The sequence below is a fragment of the Rhipicephalus microplus genome, chromosome X, assembly GCF_043290135.1.
Source record: "Rhipicephalus microplus isolate Deutch F79 chromosome X, USDA_Rmic, whole genome shotgun sequence".
In the NCBI taxonomy this organism is placed as follows: domain Eukaryota; kingdom Metazoa; phylum Arthropoda; class Arachnida; order Ixodida; family Ixodidae; genus Rhipicephalus; species Rhipicephalus microplus.
Window position 1 is genome coordinate 74,570,277 of NC_134710.1, and position 15,661 is coordinate 74,585,937.

At 47.6% G+C, this 15,661-nt stretch overlaps 1 protein-coding gene and 59 non-coding genes across 60 annotated transcripts in view; all 60 read left to right on the plus strand.

Moving 5' to 3' along the window:
• Positions 1 to 15,661, plus strand: part of LOC119176671 (unextended protein) — a 418,752-nt gene that overhangs the window by 151,320 nt on the left and 251,771 nt on the right. The gene's annotated exons all lie outside the window — the stretch shown is intronic.
• Positions 86 to 158, plus strand: TRNAK-UUU (transfer RNA lysine (anticodon UUU)). Its single transcript has one exon. It is a non-coding gene; the product is annotated as a tRNA-Lys (tRNA).
• On the plus strand, positions 719 to 791 carry TRNAK-UUU (transfer RNA lysine (anticodon UUU)). Its single transcript has one exon. It is a non-coding gene; the product is annotated as a tRNA-Lys (tRNA).
• TRNAK-UUU (transfer RNA lysine (anticodon UUU)) lies at positions 1,140 to 1,212 on the plus strand. The gene has a single exon. It is a non-coding gene; the product is annotated as a tRNA-Lys (tRNA).
• On the plus strand, positions 1,564 to 1,635 carry TRNAK-UUU (transfer RNA lysine (anticodon UUU)). Its single transcript has one exon. It is a non-coding gene; the product is annotated as a tRNA-Lys (tRNA).
• On the plus strand, positions 1,775 to 1,847 carry TRNAK-UUU (transfer RNA lysine (anticodon UUU)). The gene has a single exon. It is a non-coding gene; the product is annotated as a tRNA-Lys (tRNA).
• On the plus strand, positions 1,987 to 2,059 carry TRNAK-UUU (transfer RNA lysine (anticodon UUU)). Its single transcript has one exon. It is a non-coding gene; the product is annotated as a tRNA-Lys (tRNA).
• Positions 2,408 to 2,480, plus strand: TRNAK-UUU (transfer RNA lysine (anticodon UUU)). The gene has a single exon. It is a non-coding gene; the product is annotated as a tRNA-Lys (tRNA).
• On the plus strand, positions 2,619 to 2,691 carry TRNAK-UUU (transfer RNA lysine (anticodon UUU)). Its single transcript has one exon. It is a non-coding gene; the product is annotated as a tRNA-Lys (tRNA).
• Positions 2,830 to 2,902, plus strand: TRNAI-AAU (transfer RNA isoleucine (anticodon AAU)). Its single transcript has one exon. It is a non-coding gene; the product is annotated as a tRNA-Ile (tRNA).
• Positions 3,042 to 3,114, plus strand: TRNAK-UUU (transfer RNA lysine (anticodon UUU)). Its single transcript has one exon. It is a non-coding gene; the product is annotated as a tRNA-Lys (tRNA).
• TRNAK-UUU (transfer RNA lysine (anticodon UUU)) lies at positions 3,676 to 3,748 on the plus strand. Its single transcript has one exon. It is a non-coding gene; the product is annotated as a tRNA-Lys (tRNA).
• TRNAK-UUU (transfer RNA lysine (anticodon UUU)) lies at positions 3,885 to 3,957 on the plus strand. The gene has a single exon. It is a non-coding gene; the product is annotated as a tRNA-Lys (tRNA).
• TRNAK-UUU (transfer RNA lysine (anticodon UUU)) lies at positions 4,096 to 4,168 on the plus strand. Its single transcript has one exon. It is a non-coding gene; the product is annotated as a tRNA-Lys (tRNA).
• On the plus strand, positions 4,307 to 4,379 carry TRNAK-UUU (transfer RNA lysine (anticodon UUU)). The gene has a single exon. It is a non-coding gene; the product is annotated as a tRNA-Lys (tRNA).
• TRNAK-UUU (transfer RNA lysine (anticodon UUU)) lies at positions 4,517 to 4,589 on the plus strand. The gene has a single exon. It is a non-coding gene; the product is annotated as a tRNA-Lys (tRNA).
• TRNAK-UUU (transfer RNA lysine (anticodon UUU)) lies at positions 4,728 to 4,800 on the plus strand. The gene has a single exon. It is a non-coding gene; the product is annotated as a tRNA-Lys (tRNA).
• TRNAK-UUU (transfer RNA lysine (anticodon UUU)) lies at positions 4,939 to 5,011 on the plus strand. The gene has a single exon. It is a non-coding gene; the product is annotated as a tRNA-Lys (tRNA).
• TRNAI-AAU (transfer RNA isoleucine (anticodon AAU)) lies at positions 5,150 to 5,222 on the plus strand. The gene has a single exon. It is a non-coding gene; the product is annotated as a tRNA-Ile (tRNA).
• TRNAK-UUU (transfer RNA lysine (anticodon UUU)) lies at positions 5,362 to 5,434 on the plus strand. The gene has a single exon. It is a non-coding gene; the product is annotated as a tRNA-Lys (tRNA).
• TRNAK-UUU (transfer RNA lysine (anticodon UUU)) lies at positions 5,783 to 5,855 on the plus strand. The gene has a single exon. It is a non-coding gene; the product is annotated as a tRNA-Lys (tRNA).
• On the plus strand, positions 5,995 to 6,067 carry TRNAK-UUU (transfer RNA lysine (anticodon UUU)). Its single transcript has one exon. It is a non-coding gene; the product is annotated as a tRNA-Lys (tRNA).
• TRNAK-UUU (transfer RNA lysine (anticodon UUU)) lies at positions 6,207 to 6,279 on the plus strand. The gene has a single exon. It is a non-coding gene; the product is annotated as a tRNA-Lys (tRNA).
• On the plus strand, positions 6,418 to 6,490 carry TRNAI-AAU (transfer RNA isoleucine (anticodon AAU)). Its single transcript has one exon. It is a non-coding gene; the product is annotated as a tRNA-Ile (tRNA).
• On the plus strand, positions 6,630 to 6,702 carry TRNAK-UUU (transfer RNA lysine (anticodon UUU)). The gene has a single exon. It is a non-coding gene; the product is annotated as a tRNA-Lys (tRNA).
• Positions 6,842 to 6,914, plus strand: TRNAK-UUU (transfer RNA lysine (anticodon UUU)). The gene has a single exon. It is a non-coding gene; the product is annotated as a tRNA-Lys (tRNA).
• Positions 7,051 to 7,123, plus strand: TRNAK-UUU (transfer RNA lysine (anticodon UUU)). Its single transcript has one exon. It is a non-coding gene; the product is annotated as a tRNA-Lys (tRNA).
• On the plus strand, positions 7,262 to 7,334 carry TRNAK-UUU (transfer RNA lysine (anticodon UUU)). Its single transcript has one exon. It is a non-coding gene; the product is annotated as a tRNA-Lys (tRNA).
• Positions 7,473 to 7,545, plus strand: TRNAK-UUU (transfer RNA lysine (anticodon UUU)). Its single transcript has one exon. It is a non-coding gene; the product is annotated as a tRNA-Lys (tRNA).
• Positions 7,684 to 7,756, plus strand: TRNAK-UUU (transfer RNA lysine (anticodon UUU)). The gene has a single exon. It is a non-coding gene; the product is annotated as a tRNA-Lys (tRNA).
• TRNAK-UUU (transfer RNA lysine (anticodon UUU)) lies at positions 7,896 to 7,968 on the plus strand. Its single transcript has one exon. It is a non-coding gene; the product is annotated as a tRNA-Lys (tRNA).
• On the plus strand, positions 8,317 to 8,389 carry TRNAK-UUU (transfer RNA lysine (anticodon UUU)). The gene has a single exon. It is a non-coding gene; the product is annotated as a tRNA-Lys (tRNA).
• TRNAK-UUU (transfer RNA lysine (anticodon UUU)) lies at positions 8,528 to 8,600 on the plus strand. Its single transcript has one exon. It is a non-coding gene; the product is annotated as a tRNA-Lys (tRNA).
• Positions 8,739 to 8,811, plus strand: TRNAI-AAU (transfer RNA isoleucine (anticodon AAU)). Its single transcript has one exon. It is a non-coding gene; the product is annotated as a tRNA-Ile (tRNA).
• TRNAK-UUU (transfer RNA lysine (anticodon UUU)) lies at positions 8,951 to 9,022 on the plus strand. The gene has a single exon. It is a non-coding gene; the product is annotated as a tRNA-Lys (tRNA).
• TRNAK-UUU (transfer RNA lysine (anticodon UUU)) lies at positions 9,584 to 9,656 on the plus strand. The gene has a single exon. It is a non-coding gene; the product is annotated as a tRNA-Lys (tRNA).
• Positions 9,793 to 9,865, plus strand: TRNAK-UUU (transfer RNA lysine (anticodon UUU)). Its single transcript has one exon. It is a non-coding gene; the product is annotated as a tRNA-Lys (tRNA).
• On the plus strand, positions 10,004 to 10,076 carry TRNAK-UUU (transfer RNA lysine (anticodon UUU)). The gene has a single exon. It is a non-coding gene; the product is annotated as a tRNA-Lys (tRNA).
• On the plus strand, positions 10,214 to 10,286 carry TRNAK-UUU (transfer RNA lysine (anticodon UUU)). The gene has a single exon. It is a non-coding gene; the product is annotated as a tRNA-Lys (tRNA).
• TRNAK-UUU (transfer RNA lysine (anticodon UUU)) lies at positions 10,425 to 10,497 on the plus strand. The gene has a single exon. It is a non-coding gene; the product is annotated as a tRNA-Lys (tRNA).
• Positions 10,636 to 10,708, plus strand: TRNAK-UUU (transfer RNA lysine (anticodon UUU)). The gene has a single exon. It is a non-coding gene; the product is annotated as a tRNA-Lys (tRNA).
• TRNAI-AAU (transfer RNA isoleucine (anticodon AAU)) lies at positions 10,848 to 10,920 on the plus strand. Its single transcript has one exon. It is a non-coding gene; the product is annotated as a tRNA-Ile (tRNA).
• Positions 11,060 to 11,132, plus strand: TRNAK-UUU (transfer RNA lysine (anticodon UUU)). The gene has a single exon. It is a non-coding gene; the product is annotated as a tRNA-Lys (tRNA).
• Positions 11,481 to 11,553, plus strand: TRNAK-UUU (transfer RNA lysine (anticodon UUU)). Its single transcript has one exon. It is a non-coding gene; the product is annotated as a tRNA-Lys (tRNA).
• On the plus strand, positions 11,693 to 11,765 carry TRNAK-UUU (transfer RNA lysine (anticodon UUU)). Its single transcript has one exon. It is a non-coding gene; the product is annotated as a tRNA-Lys (tRNA).
• Positions 11,905 to 11,977, plus strand: TRNAK-UUU (transfer RNA lysine (anticodon UUU)). Its single transcript has one exon. It is a non-coding gene; the product is annotated as a tRNA-Lys (tRNA).
• Positions 12,116 to 12,188, plus strand: TRNAI-AAU (transfer RNA isoleucine (anticodon AAU)). The gene has a single exon. It is a non-coding gene; the product is annotated as a tRNA-Ile (tRNA).
• TRNAK-UUU (transfer RNA lysine (anticodon UUU)) lies at positions 12,328 to 12,400 on the plus strand. The gene has a single exon. It is a non-coding gene; the product is annotated as a tRNA-Lys (tRNA).
• On the plus strand, positions 12,540 to 12,612 carry TRNAK-UUU (transfer RNA lysine (anticodon UUU)). The gene has a single exon. It is a non-coding gene; the product is annotated as a tRNA-Lys (tRNA).
• On the plus strand, positions 12,750 to 12,822 carry TRNAK-UUU (transfer RNA lysine (anticodon UUU)). Its single transcript has one exon. It is a non-coding gene; the product is annotated as a tRNA-Lys (tRNA).
• Positions 12,961 to 13,033, plus strand: TRNAK-UUU (transfer RNA lysine (anticodon UUU)). Its single transcript has one exon. It is a non-coding gene; the product is annotated as a tRNA-Lys (tRNA).
• Positions 13,173 to 13,245, plus strand: TRNAK-UUU (transfer RNA lysine (anticodon UUU)). The gene has a single exon. It is a non-coding gene; the product is annotated as a tRNA-Lys (tRNA).
• TRNAK-UUU (transfer RNA lysine (anticodon UUU)) lies at positions 13,594 to 13,666 on the plus strand. Its single transcript has one exon. It is a non-coding gene; the product is annotated as a tRNA-Lys (tRNA).
• Positions 13,805 to 13,877, plus strand: TRNAK-UUU (transfer RNA lysine (anticodon UUU)). The gene has a single exon. It is a non-coding gene; the product is annotated as a tRNA-Lys (tRNA).
• Positions 14,016 to 14,088, plus strand: TRNAI-AAU (transfer RNA isoleucine (anticodon AAU)). Its single transcript has one exon. It is a non-coding gene; the product is annotated as a tRNA-Ile (tRNA).
• Positions 14,228 to 14,300, plus strand: TRNAK-UUU (transfer RNA lysine (anticodon UUU)). The gene has a single exon. It is a non-coding gene; the product is annotated as a tRNA-Lys (tRNA).
• On the plus strand, positions 14,862 to 14,934 carry TRNAK-UUU (transfer RNA lysine (anticodon UUU)). The gene has a single exon. It is a non-coding gene; the product is annotated as a tRNA-Lys (tRNA).
• Positions 15,072 to 15,144, plus strand: TRNAK-UUU (transfer RNA lysine (anticodon UUU)). Its single transcript has one exon. It is a non-coding gene; the product is annotated as a tRNA-Lys (tRNA).
• TRNAK-UUU (transfer RNA lysine (anticodon UUU)) lies at positions 15,281 to 15,353 on the plus strand. Its single transcript has one exon. It is a non-coding gene; the product is annotated as a tRNA-Lys (tRNA).
• TRNAI-AAU (transfer RNA isoleucine (anticodon AAU)) lies at positions 15,491 to 15,563 on the plus strand. The gene has a single exon. It is a non-coding gene; the product is annotated as a tRNA-Ile (tRNA).

The following is a 15,661-nucleotide window of genomic DNA, read 5'->3' on the forward strand; positions in this document are numbered from 1 at the left end:
TTGCGCCTTCCTCTCTTTCGCTCTATGAATTGAGCTTTCTGACCATGAACGCACAGGATTACGCAAACTGAGACGGGTACTGGCGGCCCGGCTAGCTCAGTCGGTAGAGCATGAGACTTTTAATCTCAGGGTCGTGGGTTCGAGCCCCACATTGGGCGCTGAACTTTTTACTGATCTGTTGCCATGTTACAGAAATTGTTTTCCAATATTTCTTCGCCTTCCTCTCCTTCGCTTTTTGACTTAATCTTTCTGACCATGAACACACGGGGTGAAGCAAACTGAAACGGGTGCTGTCTGCCCGGCTAGCGCATTTGGTAGAGCATGAGGCTTTTATATCAGAGTCGTTGGAACCAGCCCCAAGTTGGGCGCTGCATTTTTTTACTCATCTGTTCCCATGTTACACGGATTGTTTTCCAATCTTCATTCGCCTTCCTCTCTTTCGCTCTGAGACTTAAGCTTTCTGACCATGAACACACGAGATGACGCAAACTGAAACGGGTACTGTCCGCCCGGCTAGCTTAGTCGCCAGAGCATGAGACTTTCAATCTCAGAGTCGTTGGTTCAAGCCCTAAGTTGGGCGCTGCATTTTTTATTTATCTGTTCCCAAGTTACACGGATTGTTTTCCAATCTTCCTTCGCCTTCCTCTCTTTCGCTCTGTGACTTAAGCTTTCTGACCATGAACGCACGGGATGACGCAAACTGAAACGCGTACTGTGCGCCCGGCTAGATCAGTCGGTAGAGCATGAGACTTTTAATCTCTGGGTCGTGGGTTTGAGCCCCATGTTGGGCGCTGCATTTTTTATTGATCTTTTCCCATATTACACGGATTGTTTTCCAATCTTTCTTCGCCTCCTTCTCCTTCGCTCTTTGACTTAAACTTTTTGACCATGAACGGACGGGGTGACGCAACATAAATGGGGGCCGTCTGCCCACCTAGCTAGGTCCATAGAGCATGAGACATATAATCTCAAGGTCGTAAGTTCGAGCCCCACGTTGGGCACTGCTGTTTTTACCGATCTGTTCTCATGTTACACGGATTGTTTTCCAATCTTTCTTCGCCTTCCTCTCCTTCGCTCTTTGACTTAAACTTTCTGACCGTGAACGCATGGGGTGACACAAACTGAAACAGGGCCTGTCTTCCCGGCTAGCTCAGTCGGTAGAGCATGAGACTTTTATTCTCAGGGTCTTGGGTTCGAGCCCCACGTTGGGCGCTGAATTTTTTCACTGATCTGTTTCCATGTTACAGGAAATGTTTTCCACACTTTCTTTACTTTCCTCTCCTTCGCTCTTTGAATTAATCTTTCTGACCATGAACACACGGGGTGAAGCAAACTGAAACGGTTGCTGTCTGTCAGGCTAGCTCAGTCGGTAGAGCATGAGATATTTAATCTCAGGGTCGTGGGTTCAAGCCCTAAGTTGGGCGCTGCATTTTTTTATTTATCTGTTCCCAAGTTACACGGATTGTTTTCCAATCTTCCTTCGCCTTCCTCTCTTTCGCTCTGTGACTTAAGCTTTCTGACCATGAACGCACGGGATGACGCAAACTGAAACACGTACTGTCCGCCCGACTAGCTCAGTCGGTAGAGCATGAGACTTTTAATCTCAGGGTCGTGATTCGAGCCCCACGTTGGGCGCTGAATTTTTTTACTGATCGTTTCCTATGTTACAGGAATCGTTTTCCAATCTTTCTTTGACTTCTTCTCCTTCGCTCTTTGACTTAATCTTTCTGACCATTAACACACGGGGTGAACCAAACTCAAACGGTTGCCGTCTGCCCGGCTAGCTCATTCGGTAGAGCATGAGACTTTTAATCTCAGGGCCATGGGTTCGAGCCCCACGTTGGGCGCTGCAATTTTTTACTGATCTGTGCCCATGTTACACGGATTGTTTTCCAATCTTCTTTCGCCTTCCTCTCTTTCGCTCTGTGACTTAAGCTTTATGACCATGAACGCACAAGGGGACGCAAACTGAAACGCGTACTGTCCGCCCAGCTAGCTCAGTCGGTAGAGCATGAAATATTTAATATCAGGGTCGTGGGTTAAAGCCCCACGTTGGGCGCTGCATTTTTTATTGATCTGTTCCCTTATTACACGGATTGTTTTCCAATCTTTCTTCGCCTCCCTCTCCTTCGGTCTTTGACTTAAACTTTTTGACCACGAATGGACGGGGTGACGCAACATAAACGGGGGCCGTCTGCCAAGCTAGCTCAGTCCATAGAGCATGAGGCTTTTAATCTCAAGGTCGTAAGTTCGAGCCCCACGTTGGGCACTCCTTTTTTTACCGATCATTTCTCATGTTACACGGATATTTTTCCAATCTTTCTTCGCCTTCTTCTCCTTCGCTCTTTGACTTAAGCTTTCTGACCATGAACGCACGGGGGGACGCAAACTGAAACAGGTGCTGTCTGCCCGGCTAGCTCAGTCGGTAGAGCATGAGACTTTTAATCTCAGGGTCGTGGGTTCGAGCCCCACGTTGGGCGCTGGTTTTTTTTACTAATCTGTTGCCATGTTACAGGAATTGTTTTCTAATCTTTCTTACCTTCCTCTCCTTCACTCTTTGACTTAATCTTTCTGACCATGAACGCACGAGATGACACAAACTGAAACGGGTACAGTCCGCCCGGCTAGCTCAGTCGGTAGAGCATGAGACTTTTAATCTCAGGGTCGTGGGTTCGAGTCAAACGTTGGGCGCTGAATTTTTTTACTAATCTGTTGCCATGTTACAGAAATTGTTTTCTAATCTTTCTTACTATCCTCTCCTTCACTCTTTGACTTCATCTTTCTGACCATGAACGCACGAGATGACCAAAACTGAAACGGGTACTGTCCGCCCGGCTAGCTCAGTCGGTAGAGCATGAGACTAATAATCTCAGGGCAGCGGGTTTGAGCCCCACGTTGGGCGCTGCACTTTTTTACTGATCTGTGCCCATAGTACACGGATTGTTTTCCAATCTTCTTGCGCCTTCCTCTCTTTCGCTCTGTGAATTGAGCTTTCTGACCATGAACGCACAGGATTACGCAAACTGAAACGGGTACTGTCGGCCCGGCTAGCTCAGTCGGTAGAGCATGAGACTTTTAATCTCAGGGTCGTGGGTTCGAGCCCCACGTTGGGCGCTGAACTTTTTACTGATCTGTTGCCATGTTACAGAAATTGTTTTCCAATATTTCTTTGCCTTCCTCTCCTTCGCTTTTTGACTTAATCTTTCTGACCATGAACACACGGGGTGAAGCAAACTGAAACGGGTGCTGTCTGCCCGGCTAGCCCAGTTGGTAGAGCATGAGGCTTTTATATCAGAGTCGTTGGTACCAGCCCCAAGTTGGGCGCTGCATTTTTTTACTCATCTGTTCCCATGTTACACGGATTGTTTTCCAATCTTCCTTCGCCTTCCTCTCTTTCGCTCTGTGACTTAAGCTTTCTGACCATGAACACACGAGATGACGCAAACTGAAACGGGTACTGTCCGCCCGGCTAGCTTAGTCGCCAGAGCATGAGACTTTCAATCTCAGAGTCGTTGGTTCAAGCCCTAAGTTGGGCGCTGCATTTTTTTATTTATCTGTTCCTAAGTTACACGGATTGTTTTCCAATCTTCCTTCGCCTTCCTCTCTTTCGCTCTGTGACTTAAGCTTTCTGACCATGAACGCACAGGATGACGCAAACTGAAACACGTACTGTCCGCCCGGCTAGCTCAGTCGGTAGAGCATGAGACTTTTAATCTCAGGGTCGTGGGTTTGAGCCCCACGTTGGGCGCTGCATTTTTATTGATCTGTTCCCATATTACACGGATTGTTTTCCAATCTTTCTTCGCCTCCTTCTCCTTCGCTCTTTGACTTAAACTTTTTGACCATGAACGGACGGGGTGACGCAACATAAATGGGGGCCGTCTGCCCAGCTAGCTCAGTCCATAGAGCATGAGACTTTTAATCACAAGGTCGTAGGTTCGAGCCCCACGTTGGGCACTGCTTTTTTTACCGATCTGTTCTCATGTTACAGGGATTGTTTTTCAATCTTTCTTCGCCTTCCTCTCTTTCGCTCTGTGACTTAAGCTTTCTGACCATGAACGCACGGGGTGACGCAAACTGAAACACGTACTGTCCGCCCGGCTAGCTCAGTCGGTAAAGCATGAGACTTTTAATCTCAGGGTCGTGGGTTCGAGCCCCACGTTGGGCGCTGAATTTTTTTACTGATCGTTTCCTAAGCTACAGGAATCGTTTTCTAATCTTTCTTAACTTCCTCTCCTTCACTCTTTGACTTAATCTTTCTGACCATGAACGCACAAGGGGACGCAAACTGAAACGCGTACTGTCCGCCCAGCTAGCTCACTCGGTAGAGCATGAAAATTTTAATCTCAGGGTCGTGGGTTAAAGCCCCACGTTGGGCGCTGCATTTTTTATTGATCCGTTCCCTTATTACACGGATTGTTTTCCAATCTTTCTTCGCCTCCCTCTCCTTCGGTCTTTGACTTAAACTTTTTGACCACGAACGGACGGGGTGACGCAACATAAACGGGGGCCGTCTGCCCAGCTAGCTCAGTCCATAGAGCATGAGGCTTTTAATCTCAAGGTCGTAGGTTCGAGCCCCACGTTGGGCACTCCTTTTTTTACCGATCTGTTCTCATGTTACACGGATATTTTTCCAATCTTTCTTCGCCTTCTTCTCCTTCGCTCTTTGACTTAAGCTTTCTGACCATGAACGCACGGGGGGACGCAAACTGAAACAGGTGCTGTCTGCCCGGCTAGCTCAGTCGGTAGAGCATGAGACTTTTAATCTCAGAGTCGTGGGTTCGAGCCCCACGTTGGGCGCGGGTTTTTTTTGCTAATCTGTTGCCATGTTACAGGAATTGTTTTCTAATCTTTCTTACCTTCCTCTCCTTCACTGTTTGACTTAATCTTTCTGACCATGAACGCACAGGATGACACAAACTGAAACGGGTACTGTCCGCCCGGCTAGCTCAGTCGGTAGAGCATGAGACTTTTAATCTCAGGGTCGTGGGTTCGAGTCAAACGTTGGGCGCTGATTTTTTTACTGATCTGTTCCCATGTTACACGGATTGTTTTCCAATCTTTCTTCGCCTTCCTCTCCTTCACTCTTTGACTTAATCGTTCTGACCATGAACGCACGAGATTACGCAAACTGAGACGGGTATTGTCCGCCCGGCTAGCTCAGTCGGTAGAGCATGAGACTAATAATCTCAGGGCCGCGGGTTCGAGCCCCACGTTGGGCGCTGCACTTTTTTACTGATCTGTGCCCATAGTACATGGATTGTTTTCCAATCTTCTTGCGCCTTCCTCTCTTTCGCTCTGTGAATTGAGCTTTCTGACCATGAACGCACAGGATTACGCAAACTGAGACGGGTACTGTTGGCCCGGCTAGCTCAGTCGGTACAGCATGAGACTTTTAATCTCAGGGTCGTGGGTTCGAGCCCCACGTTGGGCGCTGAACATTTTACTGATCTGTTGCCATGTTACAGGAATTGTTTTCCAATATTTCTTCGCCTTCCTCTCCTTCGCTTTTTGACTTAATCTTTCTGACCATGACACACGGGGTGAAGCAAACTGAAACGGGTGCTGTCTGCCCGGCTAGCGCAGTTGGTAGAGCATGAGGCTTTTATATCAGAGTCGATAGTACCAGCCCCAAGTTGGGCGCTGCATTTTTTTACTCATCTATTCCCATGTTACACGGATTGTTTTCCAATCTTCCTTCGCCTTCCTCTCTTTCGCTCTGTGACTTAGGCTTTCTGACCATGAACGCACGGGATGACGCAAACTGAAACACGTACTGTCCGCCCGGCTAGCTCAGTCGGTAGAGCATGAGACTTTTAATCTCAGGGTCGTGGGTTCGAGCCCCACGTTAGGCGCTGAATTTTTTCACTGATCTGTTCCCATGTTACAGGAATTGTTTTCCACACTTTCTTTACCTTCCTCTCCTTCGCTCTTTGATTTAATCTTTCTGACCATGAACACACGGGGTGAGGCAAACTGAAACGGTTTCTGTCTGCCCGGCTAGCTCAGTCGGTAGAGCATGAGACATTTAATCTCAGGGTCGTGGGTTCAAGCCCTAAGTTGGGCGCTGCATTTTTTCATTTATCTGTTCCCAAGTTACACGGATTGTTTTCCAATCTTCCTTCGCCTTCCTCTCTTTCGCTCTGTGACTTAATCTTTCTGACCATTAACACACGGGGTGAACCAAACTGAAACGGTTGCTGTCTGCCCGGCTAGCTCAGTCGGTAGAGCATGAAACTTTTAATCTCAGGGTCGTCGGTTCGAGCCAAACGTTGGGCGCAGTATTTTTTTACTAATCTGTTGCCATGTTGCAGGAATTGTTTTCTAATCTTTCTTACCTTCCTCTCCTTCACTCTTTGACTTAATCTTTCTGACCATGAACGCTCGAGATGACACAAACTGAAACGGGTACTGTCCGCCCGGCTAGCTCAGTCGGTAGAGCATGAGACTAATAATCTCAGTGCCGTGGGTTCGAGCCCCACGTTGGGCGCTGCATTCTTTTACTGATTTGTGCCCATGTTACACGGATTGTTTTCCAATCTTCTTTCGCCGTCCTCTCTTTCGCTCTGTGACTTAAGCTTTATAACCATGAACGCACAAGGGGACGCAAACTGAAACGCGTACTGTCCGCCCAGCTAGCTCAGTCGGTAGAGCATGAAAGTTTTAATCTCAGGGTCGTGGGTTAAAGCCCCACGTTGGGCGCTGGTTTTTTTTACTAATCTGTTGCCATGTTACAGTAATTGTTTTCCACTCTTTCTTTACCTTCCTCTCCTTCGCTCTTTGATTTATTCTTTCTGACCATGAACACACGGGGTGAAGCAAACTGAAACGGTTGCTGTCTGCCCGGCTAGCTCAGTCGGTAGAGCATGAAAATTTTATTCTCAGGGTCGTGGGTTAAAGCCCCACGTTGGGCGCTGCATTTTTATTGATCTGTTCCCTTATTACACGGATTGTTTTCCAATCTTTCTTCGCCTCCCTCTCCTTCGCTCTTTGACTTAAACGTTTTGACCACGAACGGACGCTGTGACGCAACATAAACGGGGGCCGTCTGCCCAGCTAGCTCAGTCCATAGAGCATGAGGCTTTTAATCTCAAGGTCGTAGGTTCGAGCCCCACGTTGGGCACTGCTTTTTTTACCGATCTGTTCTCATGTTACACGGATTGTTTTCTAATCTTTCTTCGCCTACTTCTCCTTCGCTCTTTGACTTAAGCTTTCTGACCATGGACGCACGGGAGGACGCAAACTGAAACACGTGCTGTCTGCCCGGCTAGATCAGTCGGTAGAGCATGAGACTTTTAATCTCAGGGTCGTGGGTTCGAGCCCCACGTTGGGCGCTGGTTTTTTTTACTAATCTGTTGCCATGTTACAGGAATTGTTTTCTAATCTTTCTTACCTTCCTCTCCTTCACTCTTTGACTTAATCTTTCTGACCATGAACGCACGAGATGACACAAACTGAAACGGGTACTGTCCGCCCGGCTAGCTCAGTCGGTAGAGCATGAGACTTTTAATCTCAGGGTCGTGGGTTCAAGTCAAACGTTGGGCGCTGAATGTTTTTACTAATCTGTTGCCATGTTACAGAAATTGTTTTCTAATCTTTCTTACTATCCTCTCCTTCACTCTTTGACTTAATCTTTCTGACCATGAACGCAAAAGATTACGCAAACTGAAACGGGTACTGTCCGCCCGGCTAGCTCAGTCGGTAGAGCATGAGACTTTTAATCTCAGGGTCGTGGGTTCGAGCCCCACGTTGGGCGCTGAATTTTTTTACTGATCTGTGCCCATGTTACACGGATTGTTTTCCAATCTTCTTTCGCCTTCCTCTCTTTCGCTCTGTGACTTAAGCTTTATGACCATGAACGCACAAGGGGACGCAAACTGAAACGCGTACTGTCCGCCCAGCTAGCTCAGTCGGTAGAGCATGAAAATTTTAATATCAGGGTCGTGGGTTAAAGCCCCACGTTGGGCGCTGCATTTTTTATTGATCTGTTCCCTTATTACACGGATTGTTTTCCAATCTTTCTTCGCCTCCCTCTCCTTCGGTCTTTGACTTAAACTTTTTGACCACGAATGGACGGGGTGACGCAACATAAACGGGGGCCGTCTGCCAAGCTAGCTCAGTCCATAGAGCATGAGGCTTTTAATCTCAAGGTCGTAAGTTCGAGCCCCACGTTGGGCACTCCTTTTTTTACCGATCATTTCTCATGTTACACGGATATTTTTCCAATCTTTCTTCGCCTTCTTCTCCTTCGCTCTTTGACTTAAGCTTTCTGACCATGAACGCACGGGGGGACGCAAACTGAAACAGGTGCTGTCTGCCCGGCTAGCTCAGTCGGTAGAGCATGAGACTTTTAATCTCAGGGTCGTGGGTTCGAGCCCCACGTTGGGCGCTGGTTTTTTTTACTAATCTGTTGCCATGTTACAGGAATTGTTTTCTAATCTTTCTTACCTTCCTCTCCTTCACTCTTTGACTTAATCTTTCTGACCATGAACGCACGAGATGACACAAACTGAAACGGGTACAGTCCGCCCGGCTAGCTCAGTCGGTAGAGCATGAGACTTTTAATCTCAGGGTCGTGGGTTCGAGTCAAACGTTGGGCGCTGAATTTTTTTACTAATCTGTTGCCATGTTACAGAAATTGTTTTCTAATCTTTCTTACTATCCTCTCCTTCACTCTTTGACTTCATCTTTCTGACCATGAACGCACGAGATGACCAAAACTGAAACGGGTACTGTCCGCCCGGCTAGCTCAGTCGGAAGAGCATGAGACTAATAATCTCAGGGCAGCGGGTTTGAGCCCCACGTTGGGCGCTGCACTTTTTTACTGATCTGTGCCCATAGTACACGGATTGTTTTCCAATCTTCTTGCGCCTTCCTCTCTTTCGCTCTGTGAATTGAGCTTTCTGACCATGAACGCACAGGATTACGCAAACTGAAACGGGTACTGTCGGCCCGGCTAGCTCAGTCGGTAGAGCATGGACTTTTAATCTCAGGGTCGTGGGTTCGAGCCCCACGTTGGGCGCTGAACTTTTTACTGATCTGTTGCCATGTTACAGAAATTGTTTTCCAATATTTCTTCGCCTTCCTCTCCTTCGCTTTTTGACTTAATCTTTCTGACCATGAACACACGGGGTGAAGCAAACTGAAACGGGTGCTGTCTGCCCGGCTAGCCCAGTTGGTAGAGCATGAGGCTTTTATATCAGAGTCGTTGGTACCAGCCCCAAGTTGGGCGCTGCATTTTTTTACTCATCTGTTCCCATGTTACACGGATTGTTTTCCAATCTTCCTTCGCCTTCCTCTCTTTCGCTCTGTGACTTAAGCTTTCTGACCATGAACACACGAGATGACGCAAACTGAAACGGGTACTGTCCGCCCGGCTAGCTTAGTCGCCAGAGCATGAGACTTTCAATCTCAGAGTCGTTGGTTCAAGCCCTAAGTTGGGCGCTGCATTTTTTTATTTATCTGTTCCTAAGTTACACGGATTGTTTTCCAATCTTCCTTCGCCTTCCTCTCTTTCGCTCTGTGACTTAAGCTTTCTGACCATGAACGCACAGGATGACGCAAACTGAAACACGTACTGTCCGCCCGGCTAGCTCAGTCGGTAGAGCATGAGACTTTTAATCTCAGGGTCGTGGGTTTGAGCCCCACGTTGGGCGCTGCATTTTTATTGATCTGTTCCCATATTACACGGATTGTTTTCCAATCTTTCTTCGCCTCCTTCTCCTTCGCTCTTTGACTTAAACTTTTTGACCATGAACGGACGGGGTGACGCAACATAAATGGGGGCCGTCTGCCCAGCTAGCTCAGTCCATAGAGCATGAGACTTTTAATCACAAGGTCGTAGGTTCGAGCCCCACGTTGGGCACTGCTTTTTTTACCGATCTGTTCTCATGTTACAGGGATTGTTTTTCAATCTTTCTTCGCCTTCCTCTCTTTCGCTCTGTGACTTAAGCTTTCTGACCATGAACGCACGGGGTGACGCAAACTGAAACACGTACTGTCCGCCCGGCTAGCTCAGTCGGTAAAGCAAGAGACTTTTAATCTCAGGGTCGTGGGTTCGAGCCCCACGTTGGGCGCTGCATTTTTTATTGATCTGTTCCCTTATTACACGGATTGTTTTCCAATCTTTCTTCGCCTCCCTCTCCTTCGGTCTTTGACTTAAACTTTTTGACCACGAACGGACGGGGTGACGCAACATAAACGGGGGCCGTCTGCCCAGCTAGCTCAGTCCATAGAGCATGAGGCTTTTAATCTCAAGGTCGTAGGTTCGAGCCCCACGTTGGGCACTCCTTTTTTTACCGATCTGTTCTCATGTTACACGGATATTTTTCCAATCTTTCTTCGCCTTCTTCTCCTTCGCTCTTTGACTTAAGCTTTCTGACCATGAACGCACGGGGGGACGCAAACTGAAACAGGTGCTGTCTGCCCGGCTAGCTCAGTCGGTAGAGCATGAGACTTTTAATCTCAGGGTCGTGGGTTCGAGCCCCACGTTGGGCGCTGGTTTTTTTTGCTAATCTGTTGCCATGTTACAGGAATTGTTTTCTAATCTTTCTTACCTTCCTCTCCTTCACTCTTTGACTTAATCTTTCTGACCATGAACGCACAGGATGACACAAACTGAAACGGGTACTGTCCGCCCGGCTAGCTCACTCGGTAGAGCATGAGACTTTTAATCTCAGGGTCGTGGGTTCGAGTCAAACGTTGGGCGCTGATTTTTTTTACTGATCTGTTCCCATGTTACACGGATTGTTTTCCAATCTTTCTTCGCCTTCCTCTCCTTCACTCTTTGACTTAATCGTTCTGACCATGAACGCACGAGATTACGCAAACTGAGACGGGTATTGTCCGCCCGGCTAGCTCAGTCGGTAGAGCATGAGACTAATAATCTCAGGGCCGCGGGTTCGAGCCCCACGTTGGGCGCTGCACTTTTTTACTGATCTGTGCCCATAGTACATGGATTGTTTTCCAATCTTCTTGCGCCTTCCTCTCTTTCGCTCTGTGAATTGAGCTTTCTGACCATGAACGCACAGGATTACGCAAACTGAGACGGGTACTGTTGGCCCGGCTAGCTCAGTCGGTACAGCATGAGACTTTTAATCTCAGGGTCGTGGGTTCGAGCCCCACGTTGGGCGCTGAACATTTTACTGATCTGTTGCCATGTTACAGGAATTGTTTTCCAATATTTCTTCGCCTTCCTCTCCTTCGCTTTTTGACTTAATCTTTCTGACCATGACACACGGGGTGAAGCAAACTGAAACGGGTGCTGTCTGCCCGGCTAGCGCAGTTGGTAGAGCATGAGGCTTTTATATCAGAGTCGATAGTACCAGCCCCAAGTTGGGCGCTGCATTTTTTTACTCATCTATTCCCATGTTACACGTATTGTTTTCCAATCTTCCTTCGCCTTCCTCTCTTTCGCTCTGTGACTTAGGCTTTCTGACCATGAACGCACGGGATGACGCAAACTGAAACACGTACTGTCCGCCCGGCTAGCTCAGTCGGTAGAGCATGAGACTTTTAATCTCAGGGTCGTGGGTTCGAGCCCCACGTTAGGCGCTGAATTTTTCCACTGATCTGTTCCCATGTTACAGGAATTGTTTTCCACACTTTCTTTACCTTCCTCTCCTTCGCTCTTTGATTTAATCTTTCTGACCATGAACACACGGGGTGAGGCAAACTGAAACGGTTTCTGTCTGCCCAGCTAGCTCAGTCGGTAGAGCATGAGACATTTAATCTCAGGGTCGTGGGTTCAAGCCCTAAGTTGGGCGCTGCATTTTTTCATTTATCTGTTCCCAAGTTACACGGATTGTTTTCCAATCTTCCTTCGCCTTCCTCTCTTTCGCTCTGTGACTTAATCTTTCTGACCATTAACACACGGGGTGAACCAAACTGAAACGGTTGCTGTCTGCCCGGCTAGCTCAGTCGGTAGAGCATGAAACTTTTAATCTCAGGGTCGTCGGTTCGAGCCAAACGTTGGGCGCAGTATTTTTTTACTAATCTGTTGCCATGTTGCAGGAATTGTTTTCTAATCTTTCTTACCTTCCTCTCCTTCACTCTTTGACTTAATCTTTCTGACCATGAACGCTCGAGATGACACAAACTGAAACGGGTACTGTCCGCCCGGCTAGCTCAGTCGGTAGAGCATGAGACTAATAATCTCAGTGCCGTGGGTTCGAGCCCCACGTTGGGCGCTGCATTCTTTTACTGATTTGTGCCCATGTTACACGGATTGTTTTCCAATCTTCTTTCGCCGTCCTCTCTTTCGCTCTGTGACTTAAGCTTTATAACCATGAACGCACAAGGGGACGCAAACTGAAACGCGTACTGTCCGCCCAGCTAGCTCAGTCGGTAGAGCATGAAAGTTTTAATCTCAGGGTCGTGGGTTAAAGCCCCACGTTGGGCGCTGGTTTTTTTTACTAATCTGTTGCCATGTTACAGTAATTGTTTTCCACTCTTTCTTTACCTTCCTCTCCTTCGCTCTTTGATTTATTCTTTCTGACCATGAACACACGGCGTGAAGCAAACTGAAACGGTTGCTGTCTGCCCGGCTAGCTCAGTCGGTAGAGCATGAAAATTTTATTCTCAGGGTCGTGGGTTCGAGCCCCACGTTGGGCGCTGGTTTTTTTACTAATCTGTTGCCATGTTACAGGAATTGTTTTCTAATCTTTCTTACCTTCCTCTCCTTCACTCTTTGACTTAATCTTTCTGACCATGAACGCACGAGATGACACAAACTGAAACGGGTACTGTCCGCCCGGCTAGCTCAGTCGGTAGAGCATGAGACTTTTAATCTCAGGGTCGTGGGTTCAAGTCAAACGTTGGGCGCTGAATGTTTTTACTAATCTGTTGCCATGTTACAGAAATTGTTTTCTAATCTTTCTTACTATCCTCTCCTTCACTCTTTGACTTAATCTTTCTGACCATGAACGCAAAAGATTACGCAAACTGAAACGGGTACTGTCCGCCCGGCTAGCTCAGTCGGTAGAGCATGAGACTTTTAATCTCAGGGTCGTGGGTTCGAGCCCCACGTTGGGCGCTGAATTTTTTTACTGATCTGTGCCCATGTTACACGGATTGTTTTCCAATCTTCTTTCGCCTTCCTCTCTTTCGCTCTGTGACTTAAGCTTTATGACCATGAACGCACAAGGGGACGCAAACTGAAACGCGTACTGTCCGCCCAGCTAGCTCAGTCGGTAGAGCATGAAAATTTTAATATCAGGGTCGTGGGTTAAAGCCCCACGTTGGGCGCTGCATTTTTTATTGATCTGTTCCCTTATTACACGGATTGTTTTCCAATCTTTCTTCGCCTCCCTCTCCTTCGGTCTTTGACTTAAACTTTTTGACCACGAATGGACGGGGTGACGCAACATAAACGGGGGCCGTCTGCCAAGCTAGCTCAGTCCATAGAGCATGAGGCTTTTAATCTCAAGGTCGTAAGTTCGAGCCCCACGTTGGGCACTCCTTTTTTTACCGATCATTTCTCATGTTACACGGATATTTTTCCAATCTTTCTTCGCCTTCTTCTCCTTCGCTCTTTGACTTAAGCTTTCTGACCATGAACGCACGGGGGGACGCAAACTGAAACAGGTGCTGTCTGCCCGGCTAGCTCAGTCGGTAGAGCATGAGACTTTTAATCTCAGGGTCGTGGGTTCGAGCCCCACGTTGGGCGCTGGTTTTTTTTACTAATCTGTTGCCATGTTACAGGAATTGTTTTCTAATCTTTCTTACCTTCCTCTCCTTCACTCTTTGACTTAATCTTTCTGACCATGAACGCACGAGATGACACAAACTGAAACGGGTACAGTCCGCCCGGCTAGCTCAGTCGGTAGAGCATGAGACTTTTAATCTCAGGGTCGTGGGTTCGAGTCAAACGTTGGGCGCTGAATTTTTTTACTAATCTGTTGCCATGTTACAGAAATTGTTTTCTAATCTTTCTTACTATCCTCTCCTTCACTCTTTGACTTCATCTTTCTGACCATGAACGCACGAGATGACCAAAACTGAAACGGGTACTGTCCGCCCGGCTAGCTCAGTCGGTAGAGCATGAGACTAATAATCTCAGGGCAGCGGGTTTGAGCCCCACGTTGGGCGCTGCACTTTTTTACTGATCTGTGCCCATAGTACACGGATTGTTTTCCAATCTTCTTGCGCCTTCCTCTCTTTCGCTCTGTGAATTGAGCTTTCTGACCATGAACGCACAGGATTACGCAAACTGAAACGGGTACTGTCGGCCCGGCTAGCTCAGTCGGTAGAGCATGAGACTTTTAATCTCAGGGTCGTGGGTTCGAGCCCCACGTTGGGCGCTGAACTTTTTACTGATCTGTTGCCATGTTACAGAAATTGTTTTCCAATATTTCTTCGCCTTCCTCTCCTTCGCTTTTTGACTTAATCTTTCTGACCATGAACACACGGGGTGAAGCAAACTGAAACGGGTGCTGTCTGCCCGGCTAGCCCAGTTGGTAGAGCATGAGGCTTTTATATCAGAGTCGTTGGTACCAGCCCCAAGTTGGGCGCTGCATTTTTTTACTCATCTGTTCCCATGTTACACGGATTGTTTTCCAATCTTCCTTCGCCTTCCTCTCTTTCGCTCTGTGACTTAAGCTTTCTGACCATGAACACACGAGATGACGCAAACTGAAACGGGTACTGTCCGCCCGGCTAGCTTAGTCGCCAGAGCATGAGACTTTCAATCTCAGAGTCGTTGGTTCAAGCCCTAAGTTGGGCGCTGCATTTTTTTATTTATCTGTTCCTAAGTTACACGGATTGTTTTCCAATCTTCCTTCGCCTTCCTCTCTTTCGCTCTGTGACTTAAGCTTTCTGACCATGAACGCACAGGATGACGCAAACTGAAACGCGTACTATCCGCCCGACTAGCTCAGTCGGTAGAGCATGAGACTTTTAATCTTAGGGTCGTGGGTTAAAGCCCCACGTTGGGCGCTGCATTTTTTATTGATCTGTTACCATATTACACGGATTGTTTTCCAATCTTTCTTCGCCTCCCTCTCCTTCGCTCTTTGACTTAAACTTTTTGACCATGAACGGACGGGGTGACGCAAAATAAACGGGGACCGTCTGCCCAGCTAGCTCAGTCCATAGAGCATGAGGCTTTTATTCTCAAGGTCGTAGGTTCGAACCCCACGTTGGGCACTGCTTTTTTACCGATCTGTTCTCATGTTACACGGATTGTTTTCCAATCTTTTTCGCCTTCTTCTCCTTCGCTCTTTGACTTAAGCTTTCTGACCATGAACGCACGGGGGGACGCAAACTGAAACAGGTGCTGTCTGCCCGGCTAGCTCAGGCGGTAGAGCATGAGACTTTTAATCTCAGCGTCGTGGGTTCGAGCCCAACGTTGGGCGCTGGTTTTTTTACTGATCTGTTCCCATGTTACACGGATTGTTTTCTATTCTTTATTACCTTCCTCTCCTTCACTCTTTGACCTAATCTTTCTGACCATGAACGCACGAAATGACACAAACTGAAACGGGTACTGTCCGCCCGGCTAGCTCAGTCGGTAGAGCATGAGACTAATAATCTCAGGGCCGTGGGTTCGAGCCCCACGTTGGGCGCTGCATTTTTTTACTGATCTGTGCCCATGTTACACGGATTGTTTTCCAATCTTCTTTCGCCTTCCTCTCTTTCGCTCTGTGACTTAAGCTTTATGACC